The following is a 13208-nucleotide window of genomic DNA, read 5'->3' as shown; positions in this document are numbered from 1 at the left end:
TAGTGACTCTACTGCTCCTCCAGTGACTCTACTGCAACTCTACTGCTCTAGTGGCTCTACTGCTCCTCTAGTGACTCTACTGCAACTCTACTGCTCTACTGACTCTACTGCTCCTCCAGTGACTCTACTGCAACTCTACTGCTCTAGTGACTCTACTGCTCCTCTCTAGTGACTCTACTGCTCCTCTAGTGACTCTACTGCGACTATACTGCTCTAGTGACTCTACTGCTCCTCTCTAGTGACTCTACTGCTCCTCTAGTGACTCTACTGCTCCTCTACTGCTCTAGTGACTCTACTGCTCCTCTCTAGTGACTCTACTGCGACTCTACTGCTCTAGTGACTCTACTGCTCCTCTCTAGTGACTCTACTGACCCTCTAGTGACTCTACTGTGACTCTACTGCTCTAGTGACTCGGCTGCTCCTCTCTAGTGACTCTACTGCTCCTCTAGTGACTCTACTGGGACTCTACTGCTCTAGTGACTCTACTGCTCATCTCTAGTGACTCTACAGCTCCTCTAGTGACTCTACTGCTCCTCTAGTGACTCTACTGTGACTCTACTGCTCTAGTGACTCTACAGCTCCTCTAGTGACTCTACAGCTCCTCTCTAGTGACTCTACTGCTCCACTAGTGACTCTACTGCTCCTCTCTAGTGACTCTACAGCTCCTCTAGTGACTCTACTGCTCCTCTAGTGACTCTACTGTGACTCTACTGCTCCTCTCTAGTGACTCTACTGTGACTCTACTGCTCCTCTCTAGTGACTCTACTGTGACTCTAGTGACTCTACTGCAACTCTACTGCTCTAGTGACTCTACTGCTCCTCTCTAGTGACTCTACTGCAACTCTACTGCTCTAGTGACTCTACTGCTCCTCTAGTGACTCGACTGTGACTCTACTGCTCTAGTGACTCTACTGGGACTCTACTGCTCTAGTGACTCTACTGCTCCTCTAGTGACTATACTGCAACTCTACTGCTCTAGTGACTCTACTGCTCCTCCAGTGACTCTACTGCAACTCTACTGCTCTAGTGACTCTACTGCTCCTCTCTAGTGACTCTACTGCTCCTCTAGTGACTCTACTGCGACTCTACTGCTCTAGTGACTCTACTGCTCCTCTCTAGTGACTCTACTGCTCCTCTAGTGACTCTACTGTGACTCTACTGCTCCTCTCTAGTGACTCTACTGCTCCTCTAGTGACTCTACTGTGACTCTACTGCTCTAGTGACTCTACTGCTCCTCCAGTGACTACTGCAACTCTACTGCTCTAGTGACTCTACTGCTCCTCTCTAGTGACTCTACTGCTTCTCTAGTGACTCTACTGCAACTCTACTGCTCTAGTGACTCTACTGCTCCTCTAGTGACTCTACTGTGACTCTACTGCTCCTCTCTAGTGACTCTACTGCTCGTCTAGTGACTCTACTGCAACTCTACTGCTCTAGTGACTCTACTGCTCCTCTAGTGACTCTACTGGGACTCTACTGCTCTAGTGACTCTACTGCTCCTCTAGTGACTCTACTGCAACTCTACTGCTCTAGTGACTCTACTGCTCCTCCAGTGACTCTACTGCAACTCTACTTCTCTAGTGACTCGACTGCTCCTCTCTAGTGACTCTACTGCTCCTCTAGTGACTATACTGCAACTCTACTGCTCTAGTGACTCTACTGCTCCTCCAGTGAATCTACTGCAACTCTACTGCTCTAGTGACTCTACTGCTCCTCTCTAGTGACTCTACTGCTCCTCTAGTGACTCTACTGCAACTCTACTGCTCCAGTGACTCTACTGCTCCTCTAGTGACTCTACTGCGACTCTACTGCTCTAGTGACTCTACTGCTCCTCTAGTGACTCTACTGCAACTCAACTGCTCTAGTGACTCGACTGCTCCTCTCTAGTGATTCTACTGCTCCTCTAGTGACTATACTGCAACTCTACTGCTCTAGTGGCTTTACTGCTCCTCTCTAGTGACTCTACTGCTCCTCCAGTGACTCTACTGCAACTCTACTGCTCTAGTGGCTTTACTGCTCCTCTCTAGTGACTCTACTGCTCCTCTCTAGTGACTCTACTGCGACTCTACTACTCTAGTGACTCTACTGCTCCTGTCTAGTGACTCTACTGCTCCTCTCTAGTGACTCTACTGCTCCTCTAGTGACTCTACTGTGACTCTACTGCTCTAGTGACTCGACTGCTCCTCTCTAGTGACTCTATTGCTCCTCTAGTGACTCTACTGCTCCTCTCTAGTGACTCTACTGCTCCTCTAGTGACTCTACTGTGACTCTACTGCTCTAGTGACTCGACTGCTCCTCTCTAGTGACTCTATTGCTCCTCTAGTGACTCTACTGCTCCTCTCTAGTGACTCTTCTGCTCCACTAGTGACTCTACTGCGACTCTACTGCTCTACTGAATCTACTGCTCCTCTCTAGTGACTCTACTGCTCCTCTAGTGACTCTACTGTGACTCTACTGCTCTAGTGACTCTACAGCTCCTCTAGTGACTCTACAGCTCCTCTCTAGTGACTCTACTGCTCCACTAGTGACTCTACTGCTCCTCTCTAGTGACTCGACTGCTCCTCTAGTGACTCTACAGCTCCTCTAGTGACTCTACTGCTCCTCTAGTGACTCTACTGCTCCTCTCTAGTGACTCTACAGCTCCTCTCTAGTGACTCGACTGCTCCTCTAGTGACTCTACAGCTCCTCTCTAGTGACTCTACTGCTCATCTAGTGACTCTACAGCTCCTCTCTAGTGACTCTACTGCTCCTCTCTAGTGACTCTACAGCTCCTCTAGTGACTCTACTGCTCCTCTAGTGACTCTACTGCTCCTCTAGTGACTCTACAGCTCCTCTCTAGTGACTCTACTGCTCCTCTCTAATGACTCTACAGCTCCTCTCTAGTGACTCTACTGCTCCTCTAGTGACTCTACTGTGACTCTACTGCTCTAGTGACTCTACTGCTCCTCTAGTGACTCTACTGTGACTCTACTGCTCTAGTAACTCTACTGCTCCTCTCTAGTGACTCTTCTGCTCCACTAGTGACTCTACTGTAACTCTACTGCTCTAGTGACTCTACAGCTCCTCTAGTGACTCTACTGCTCCTCTCTAGTGACTCTACTGCTCCTCTAGTGACTCTACAGCTCCTCTCTAGTGACTCTACTGCTCCACTAGTGACTCGACTGCTCCTCTAGTGACTCTACAGCTCCTCTAGTGACTCTATTGCTCCTCTAGTGACTCTACAGCTCCTCTAGTGACTCTATTGCTCCTCTAGTGACTCTACAGCTCCTCTAGTGACTCTACTACTCCTCTCTAGTGACTCTACTGCTCCTCTAGTGACTCTACAGCTCCTCTAGTGACTCTATTGCTCCTCTAGTGACTCTACAGCTCCTCTCTAGTGACTCTACAGCTCCTCTCTAGTGACTCGACTGCTTCTCTAGTGACTCTACAGCTCCTCTCTAGTGACTCTACTTCTCCACTCTACTGACTCTACAGCTCCTCTCTAGTGACTCTACTGCTCCTCTAGTGACTTTACTGCTCCTCTCTAGTGACTCTACTGCTCATCTAGTGACTCTACAGCTCCTCTCTAGTGACTCTACTGCTCCTCTCTAGTGACTCTACAGCTCCTCTAGTGACTCTATTGCTCCTCTAGTGACTCTACAGCTCCTCTCTAGTGACTCTACTGCTCCTCTCTAGTGACTCTACAGCTCCTCTAGTGACTCTACAGCTCCACTCTAGTGACTCTACTGCTCCTCTCTAGTGACTCTACTGCTCCTCTAGTGACTCTACAGCTCCTCTCTAGTGACTCGACTGCTCCTCTAATGACTCTACAGCTCCTCTCTAGTGACTCTACTTCTCCACTCTACTGACTCTACAGCTCCTCTCTAGTGACTCTACTGCTCCTCTAATGACTCTACAGCTCCTCTAGTGACTCTATTGCTCCTCTAGTGACTCTACAGCTCCTCTCTAGTGACTCTACTGCTCCTCTCTAGTGACTCTACAGCTCCTCTAGTGACTCTATTGCTCCTCTAGTGACTCTACAGCTCCTCTAGTGACTCTACAGCTCCACTCTAGTGACTCGACTGCTCCTCTAGTGACTCTACAGCTCCTCTCTAGTGACTCTACTGCTCCACTAGTTACTCTACTGCTCCTCTCTAGTGACTCTACTGCTCCTCTCTAGTGACTCTACAGCTCCTCTAGTGACTCTACTGCTCCTCTAGTGACTCTACTGTGACTCTACTGCTCCTCTCTAGTGACTCTACTGTGACTCTACTGCTCCTCTCTAGTGACTCTACTGTGACTCTAGTGACTCTACTGTGACTCTACTGCTCTAGTGACTCTACTGCTCCTCCAGTGACTACTGCAACTCTACTGCTCTAGTGACTCTACTGCTCCTCTCTTGTGACTCTACTGCAACTCTACTGCTCTAGTGACTCTACTGCTCCTCTAGTGACTCGACTGTGACTCTACTGCTCTAGTGACTCTACTGCTCCTCTAGTGACTCTACTGGGACTCTACTGCTCTAGTGACTCTACTGCTCCTCCAGTGACTCTACTGCAACTCTACTGCTCTAGTGACTCTACTGCTCCTCTCTAGTGACTCTACTGCTCCTCTAGTGACTCTACTGTGACTCTACTGCTCTAGTGACTCTACTGCTCCTCCAGTGACTACTGCAACTCTACTGCTCTAGTGACTCTACTGCTCCTCTCTAGTGACTCTACTGCTTCTCTAGTGACTCTACTGCAACTCTACTGCTCTAGTGACTCTACTGCTCCTCTCTAGTGACTCTACTGCTCCTCTAGTGACTCTACTGCAACTCTACTGCTCCAGTGACTCTACTGCTCCTTTAGTGACTCTACTGTGACTCTACTGCTCTAGTGACTCTACTGCTCGTCTAGTGACTCTACTGCAACTCTACTGCACTAGTGACTCTACTGCTCCTCTAGTGACTCTACTGTGACTCAACTGCTCCTCTCTAGTGACTCTACTGCTCCTCTAGTGACTCTACTGCAACTCTACTGCTCTAGTGACTCTACTGCTCTAGTGACTCTACTGCTCCTCTAGTGACTCTACTGCAACTCTACTGCTCTAGTGACTCTACTGCTCCTCTAGTGACTATACTGCAACTCTACTGCTCTATTGACTCTACTGCTCCTCCAGTGACTCTACTGCAACTCTACTGCTCTAGTGACTCCACTGCTCCTCTAGTGACTCTACTGCGACTCTACTGCTCTAGTGACTCTACTGCTCCTCTCTAGTGACTCTACTGATCCTCTAGTGACTCTACTGTGACTCTACAGCTCCTCTCTAGTGACTCTACTGCTCCTCTAGTGACTCTACTGTGACTCTACTGCTCTAGTGACTCTACTGCTCCTCCAGTGACTACTGCAACTCTACTGCTCTAGTGACTCTACTGCTCCTCTCTAGTGACTCTACTGCTTCTCTAGTGACTCTACTGCTCCTCTAGTGACTCTACTGCAACTCTACTGCTCCAGTGACTCTACTGCTCCTCTAGTGACTCTACTGTGACTCTACTGCTCTAGTGACTCTACTGCTCGTCTAGTGACTCTACTGCGACTCTACTGCTCTAGTGACTCTACTGCTCCTCTAGTGACTCTACTGCAACTCTACTGCTCTAGTGACTCGACTGCTCCTCTCTAGTGATTCTACTGCTCCTCTAGTGACTATACTGCAACTCTACTGCTCTAGTGACTCTACTGCTCCTCTCTAGTGACTCTACTGCTTCTCTAGTGACTCTACTGCAACTCTACTGCTCTAGTGACTCTACTGCTCCTCTCTAGTGACTCTACTGCTCCTCTAGTGACTCTACTGCAACTCTACTGCTCCAGTGACTCTACTGCTCCTCTAGTGACTCTACTGTGACTCTACTGCTCTAGTGACTCTACTGCTCGTCTAGTGACTCTACTGCGACTCTACTGCTCTAGTGACTCTACTGCTCCTCTAGTGACTCTACTGTGACTCAACTGCTCCTCTCTAGTGACTCTACTGCTCCTCTAGTGACTCTACTGCAACTCTACTGCTCTAGTGACTCTACTGCTCCTCCAGTGACTCTACTGGGACTCTACTGCTCTAGTGACTCTAGTGCTCCTCTAGTGACTCTACTGCAACTCTACTGCTCTAGTGACTCTACTGCTCCTCCAGTGACTCTACTGCAACTCTACTTCTGTAGTGACTCGACTGCTCCTCTCTAGTGACTCTACTGCTCCTCTAGTGACTATACTGCAACTCTACTGCTCTAGTGACTCCACTGCTCCTCTCTAGTGACTCTACTGCGACTCTACTGCTCTAGTGACTCTACTGCTCCTCTCTAGTGACTCTACTGCTCCTCTCTAGTGACTCTACTGATCCTCTAGTGACTCTACTGTGACTCTACTGCTCCTCTCTAGTGACTCTACTGCTCCTCTAGTGACTCTACTGTGACTCTACTGCTCTAGTGACTCTACTGCTCCTCCAGTGACTACTGCAACTCTACTGCTCTAGTGACTCTACTGCTCCTCTCTAGTGACTCTACTGCTTCTCTAGTGACTCTACTGCAACTCTACTGCTCTATTGACTCTACTGCCCCTCCAGTGACTCTACTGCAACTCTACTGCTCTAGTGACTCCACTGCTCCTCTCTAGTGACTCTACTGCTCCTCTAGTGACTCTACTGCGACTCTACTGCTCTAGTGACTCTACTGCTCCTCTCTAGTGACTCTACTGCTCCTCTCTAGTGACTCTACTGATCCTCTAGTGACTCTACTGTGACTCTACTGCTCCTCTCTAGTGACTCTACTGCTCCTCTAGTGACTCTACTGTGACTCTACTGCTCTAGTGACTCTACTGCTCCTCCAGTGACTACTGCAACTCTACTGCTCTAGTGACTCTACTGCTCCTCTCTAGTGACTCTACTGCTTCTCTAGTGACTCTACTGCAACTCTACTGCTCTAGTGACTCTACTGCTCCTCTAGTGACTCTACTGTGACTCTACTGCTCTAGTGACTCTACTGCTCCTCTAGTGACTCTACTGCGACTCTACTGCTCTAGTGACTCTACTGCTCCTCTAGTGACTCTACTGCAACTCTACTGCTCTAGTGACTCGACTGCTCCTCTCTAGTGATTCTACTGCTCCTCTAGTGACTATACTGCAACTCTACTGCTCTAGTGACTCTACTGCTCCTCCAGTGACTCTACTGCAACTCTACTGCTCTAGTGACTCTACAGCTCCTCTAGTGACTCTATTGCTCCTCTAGTGACTCTACAGCTCCTCTCTAGTGACTCTACTGCTCCTCTCTAGTGACTCTACAGCTCCTCTAGTGACTCTATTGCTCCTCTAGTGACTCTACAGCTCATCTCTAGTGACTCTACTGCTCCTCTAGTGACTCTACAGCTCCTCTAGTGACTCTACAGCTCCACTCTAGTGACTCTACTGCTCCTCTCTAGTGACTCTACAGCTCCTCTCTAGTGACTCTACTGCTCCTCTAGTGACTCTACAGCTCCTCTCTAGTGACTCGACTGCTCCTCTAGTGACTCTACAGCTCCTCTCTAGTGACTCTACTTCTCCACTCTACTGACTCTACAGCTCCTCTCTAGTGACTCTACTGCTCCTCTAGTGACTCTACAGCTCCTCTAGTGACTCTATTGCTCCTCTAGTGACTCTACAGCTCCTCTCTAGTGACTCTACTGCTCCTCTCTAGTGACTCTACAGCTCCTCTAGTGACTCTATTGCTCCTCTAGTGACTCTACAGCTCCTCTAGTGACTCTACAGCTCCACTCTAGTGACTCTACTGCTTCTCTAGTGACTCTACTGCTCCTCTCTAGTGACTCTACTGCTCCTCTAGTGACTCTCCAGCTCCTCTCTAGTGACTCTACAGCTCCTCCAGTGACTCTACTGCTCCTCTTTAGTGACTCTACTGCTCCTCTAGTGACTCTCCAGCTCCACTCTAGTGACTCTACTGCTTCTCTAGTGACTCTACTGCTCCTCTCTAGTGACTCTACTGCTCCTCTAGTGACTCTCCAGCTCCTCTCTAGTGACTCTACAGCTCCTCCAGTGACTCTACAGCTCCTCTAGTGACTCTACTGCTCCTCTAGTGACTCTCCAGCTCCACTCTAGTGACTCTACTGCTTCTCTAGTGACTCTCCAGCTCCACTCTAGTGACTCTACTGCTTCTCTAGTGACTCTCCAGCTCCACTCTAGTGACTCTACTGCTTCTCTAGTGACTCTCCAGCTCCACTCTAGTGACTCTACTGCTCCTCTAGTGACTCTCCAGCTCCACTCTAGTGACTCTACTGCTTCTCTAGTGACTCTACTGCTCCTCTCTAGTGACTCTACTGCTCCTCTAGTGACTCTCCAGCTCCTCTCTAGTGACTCTACAGCTCCTCCAGTGACTCTACAGCTCCTCCAGTGACTCTACAGCTCCTCTAGTGACTCTACAGCTCCTCTCTACAGATCTGAATACGTCTCTATGAACACGTGTCTATAAACACTTCACTGTGAACACGTCTCTATGAATCTGGTCTCTCTCTCCACACTAGAAGATCTGCTCTCTCTCCACACGAGAGGATCTTCTCTCTCTCCACACTTGAAAATCTGCTCTCTCCACACTAGATGATCTGTTCTTTCTCTCCACACTAGAGGATCTGCTCTCTCTCTCTCTCCACACTAGATGATCTGCTCTCTCTCTCCACACTAGAGGATCTTCTTTCTCTCTCCACAGTAGAGGATCTGCTCTCTCTCTTCACACTAGAAGATCTGCTCTCTCTCTCTCTCTCTCTCTCTCTCTCTCCACACTAGAGGATCTGCTCTCTCTCTCTCTACACTAGAGGATCTGCTCTCTCTCTCCACACTAGAGGATCTGCTCTCTCTCTTTCTCTCCACACTAGAATATCTGCACTCTCTCCACACTAGAAGATCTGCTCTCTTTCTCTCTCCCCACACTAGAAGATCTGCACTCTCTCCGCACTGGAAGATCTGCTCATTCTCCACACTAGAAGATCTGCTCTCTCTTCACACTAGAGGATCTGCTCTCTCTCGTCACACTGGAGGATCTGCTCTCTCTCTCCACAGTAGAGGATCTGCTCTCTCTCCCCACACTAGAAGATCTGCTCTCTCTCTCTCTCTCCACACTAGAGGATCTGCTCTCTCTCTCTCTCCCCACACTAGAAGATCTGCTCTCTCTCTCTCTCTCCACACTAGAGGATCTGCTCTCTCTCTCTCTCCACACTAGAGGATCTGATCTCTCTCTCCACACTAGAGGATCTGCCCTCTCTCTCTCTCTCCACACTAGAATATCTGCACTCTATCCACACTAGAAGATCAGCACTCTCTCCACACTAGATGATCTGCACTCTCTACACACTAGAGGATCTGCTCTCTCTCTCTATCTCTCCACACTCGAAGATCTGCACTCCCTCCACACTGGAAGATCTGCTCATTCTCCACACTAGAAGATCTGCTCTCTCTTCACACTAGAGGATCTGCTCTCTCTCGCCACACTGGAGGATCTGTTCTCTCCCCACACTAGAGGTTCTGCTCTCTCTCTCTCCACACTAGAACATCTGCTCTCTCCACACGACAGGATCTGCTCTTTCCACACTAGAAGATCTGCTCTCTCCACACAAGATGATCTGCTCTCTCTCTCCACACTAGAGGATCTGCTCTCTCTCTCCCCACTAGAAGATCTGGTCTCTCTCTCCACACTAGAGGATCTGCTCTCTCTCTCCACACTAAAAGATCTGCTCTCTCCACACTAGAGGATCTACTCTCTCTCTCCACACTAGAGGATCTGCTCTCTCTCTCCACACTTGAAGATCTGCTCTCTCTCCACACTAGAAGATCTGCTCTTTCTCTCTCTACACTAGAAGATCTGCTCTCTCTCTCTACACTAGAAGATCTGCTCTCTCTCTCCACACTAGAAGATCTGCTCTCTCTCCACACTAGAAGATCTGCTCTTTCTCTCTCCACACTAGAAGATCTGCTCTCTCTCTCCACACTAGAAGATCTGCTCTTTCTCTCCACACTAGAAGATCTGCTCTTTCTCTCTCTACACTAGAAGATCTGCTCTCTCTCTCTACACTAGGAGATCTGCTCTTTCTCTCTCTACACTAGAAGATCTGCTCTCTCTCTCTCTACACTAGAATATCTGCTCTTTCTCTCTCTACACTAGAAGATCTGCTCTCTCTCTCTCTACACTAGAATATCTGCTCTTTCTCTCTCTACACTAGAAGATCTGCCCTCTCTCTCTCTACACTAGAATATCTGCTCTTTCTCTCTCTACACTAGAAGATCTGCTCTCGCTCTCTAAACTAGAAGATCTGCTCTCTCTCCACACTAGAAGATCTGCTCTCTCTTCACACTAGAAGATCTGCTCTCTCTCTCTACACTAGAAGATCTGCTCTCTCTCTCCACACTAGAAGATCTGCTCTCTCTCTCCACACTAGAAGATCTGCTCTCTCTCTCCACACTAGAAGATCCGCTCTTTCTCTCTCTACACTAGAAGATCTGCTCTCTCTCTCTCTACACTAGAAGATCTGCTCTCTCTCTCCACACTAGAAGATCTGCTCTCTCTCTCTCTACACTAGAAGATCTGCTCTTTCTCTCTCTACACTAGAAGATCTGCTCTTTCTCTCTCTACACTAGAAGATCTGCTCTCTCTCTCTACACTAGAAGATCTGCTCTCTCTCTCCACACTAGAAGATCTGCTCTCTCTCTCTCTACACTAGAAGATCTGCTCTTTCTCTCTCTACACTAGAAGATCTGCTCTTTCTCTCTCTACACAAGAAGATCTGCTCTCTCTCTCTACACTAGAAGATCTGCTCTCTCTCTCCACACTAGAAGATCTGCTCTCTCTCTCTCCACACTAGAAGATCTGCTCTTTCTCTCCACACTAGAAGATCTGCTTTCTCTCTCTACACTAGAAGATCTGCTCTCTCTCTCTACACTAGAAGATCTGCTCTCTCTCTACACTAGAAGATCTGCTCTCTCTCTCTACACTAGAAGATCTGCTCTTTCTCTCTCTACACTAGAAGATCTGCTCTCTCTCCACACTAGAAGATCTGCTCTTTCTCTCTCTACACTAGAAGATCTGCTCTCTCTCCACACTAGAAGATCTGCTCTCTCTCTCCACACTAGAAGATCTGCTCTCTCTCCACACTAGAAGATCTGCTCTTTATCTCTCTACACTAGAATATCTGCTCTCTCTCTCTACACTAGAAGATCTGCTCTCTCTCTCCACACTAGAAGATCTGCTCTCTCTCTCTCTACACTAGAAGATCTGCTCTTTCTCTCTCTACACTAGAAGATCTGCTCTCTCTCCACACTAGAAGATGTGCTCTCTCTCCGCACTAGAAGATCTGCTCTTTCTCTCTCTACACTAGAAGATCTGCTCTCTCTCCACACTAGAAGATCTGCTCTTTCTCTCTCTACACTAGAAGATCTGCTTTCTCTCCACACTAGAAGATCTGCTCTCTCTCTACACTCGAAGATCTGCTCTCTCTCTCTCTACACTAGAAGATCTGCTCTCTCTCTACACTCGAAGATCTGCTCTCTCTCGCCACAATAGATCTGCCCTCTCTCTCCACACTAGAAGATCTGTTCTCTCCACACTGGAGGATCTGCTCTCTCTCCACACTAGAGGATCTGCTCTCTCTCCACACTGGAGGATCTGCTCTCTCTCCACACTAGGAGATCTGCTCTCTCTCTCTACACTAGAAGATCTGCTGTCTCTCTCCACACTAGAAGATCTGCTCTTTCTCTCTACACAAGAAAATCTGCTCTTTCTCTCTCCACACTAGAAGATCTGCTCTCTCTCTCCACACTAGAAGATCTGCTCTTTCTCTCTACACAAGAAAATCTGCTCTTTCTCTCTCTACACTAGAAGATCTGCTCTCTCTCTCTCTCTACACTAGAAGATCTGCTCTCTCTCTCTACACTAGAAGATCTGCTCTCTCTCTCTACACTCGAAGATCTGCTCTCTCTCTCCACAATAGATCTGCCCTCTCTCTCCACACTAGAAGATCTGTTCTCTCCACACTGGAGGATCTGCTCTCTCTCCACACTGGAAGATCTGCTCTCTCCACACGAGAAGATCTGTTCTCTCCACACTAGAAGATCTGCTCTCCTCTATTTGTATATTTTAACAGTTTTTATTTGTATTTTCATTAATTTTGTGATGTACTGATGGGTTGACAGTTTTTTAATGTCATTGTTCTGCTGACAATCAAAACATTTAGATTCTATTGTAATTTCAATCGTGTACAAACATTTATCCTATTCTGTTTCCAGCAACACTGATGTTATGACCAAAATTAAGAAATATCTTCAATTTGCATACAATATGATAGTAATAATCAACATTTCAAAATAAAAGCAAGCTCAGATAGTTAAATAGTGCTGTCCACTGATCTGGGGTCCGTTTCACAAAGCAGGTTTAACAAGCAAAACAAAAATAGCAGCGGTCTTACCCGATTGGACAATGTTTTTATATTTCACTTTCAGCTGCTGCCAAGAGGCTTCTCCCCCGCGGAATTGCACCTAAAAGAAATAAATTAATAAGCTACCATCAAGCAGTATTCCATTGCAATAATGTCGCGATGACAAAGACGTTTGAACTTACGCATTCACTTGAGCAGCAATCTTCTTCCACGCCGCCTCCCTCTCTTTAGCAGCCGCTGCAACGTTGCATTTTTTATTTTAAATATGTTCATATTCGCCATATGATCGGATCAATACTTCCTGCTCCACTGGCGTCAAAAACTCCGCCCTCCGCGTCTCAGTTGTCATGGTGACTCGTTGAATCGGGGCTCCATTGATGCGGTCTTTTTAGAGTGGTGGTACACGCGCTTGACTCCAGGTGAAACTACTCCGAGTTCATCAAACTGATCATAATCCGGTGTTGTGGAACCGAAAACTCCGTGTTTTCTGTCTCAGGGTAACTCAACTCAGAGCTCGGGGTTAAGCTCAGGGCTTGTTAAACCTGCTTCGTGAAACGGACCCCTGGCGTTGTCAGTAAACCTGCTTTGTGGAACGGACCTGTGATTCAGCACTTCACACTCCAGTGCAGGCGGCTCCCAGACAAAGAGCCCAGTTCGTCCATTGGGAGCAGGTTGGGGTTCAATGTCTTGCTCCAAGACTTGTGGACAGCAGGAGATGGGGAATCCAACCCGCAACCTTCAGATTAAGTGACGAACACTATAATAACCGAGACATAGTCGCCCCAACATGAAAATAAA

This window comes from Blennius ocellaris (genome assembly GCF_963422515.1).
Source record: "Blennius ocellaris genome assembly, contig: SUPER_5_unloc_1, whole genome shotgun sequence".
NCBI lineage: Eukaryota > Metazoa > Chordata > Actinopteri > Blenniiformes > Blenniidae > Blennius > Blennius ocellaris.
The sequence above is the reverse complement of the archived record's forward strand: the minus strand, read 5'-3'. Positions refer to the sequence as shown.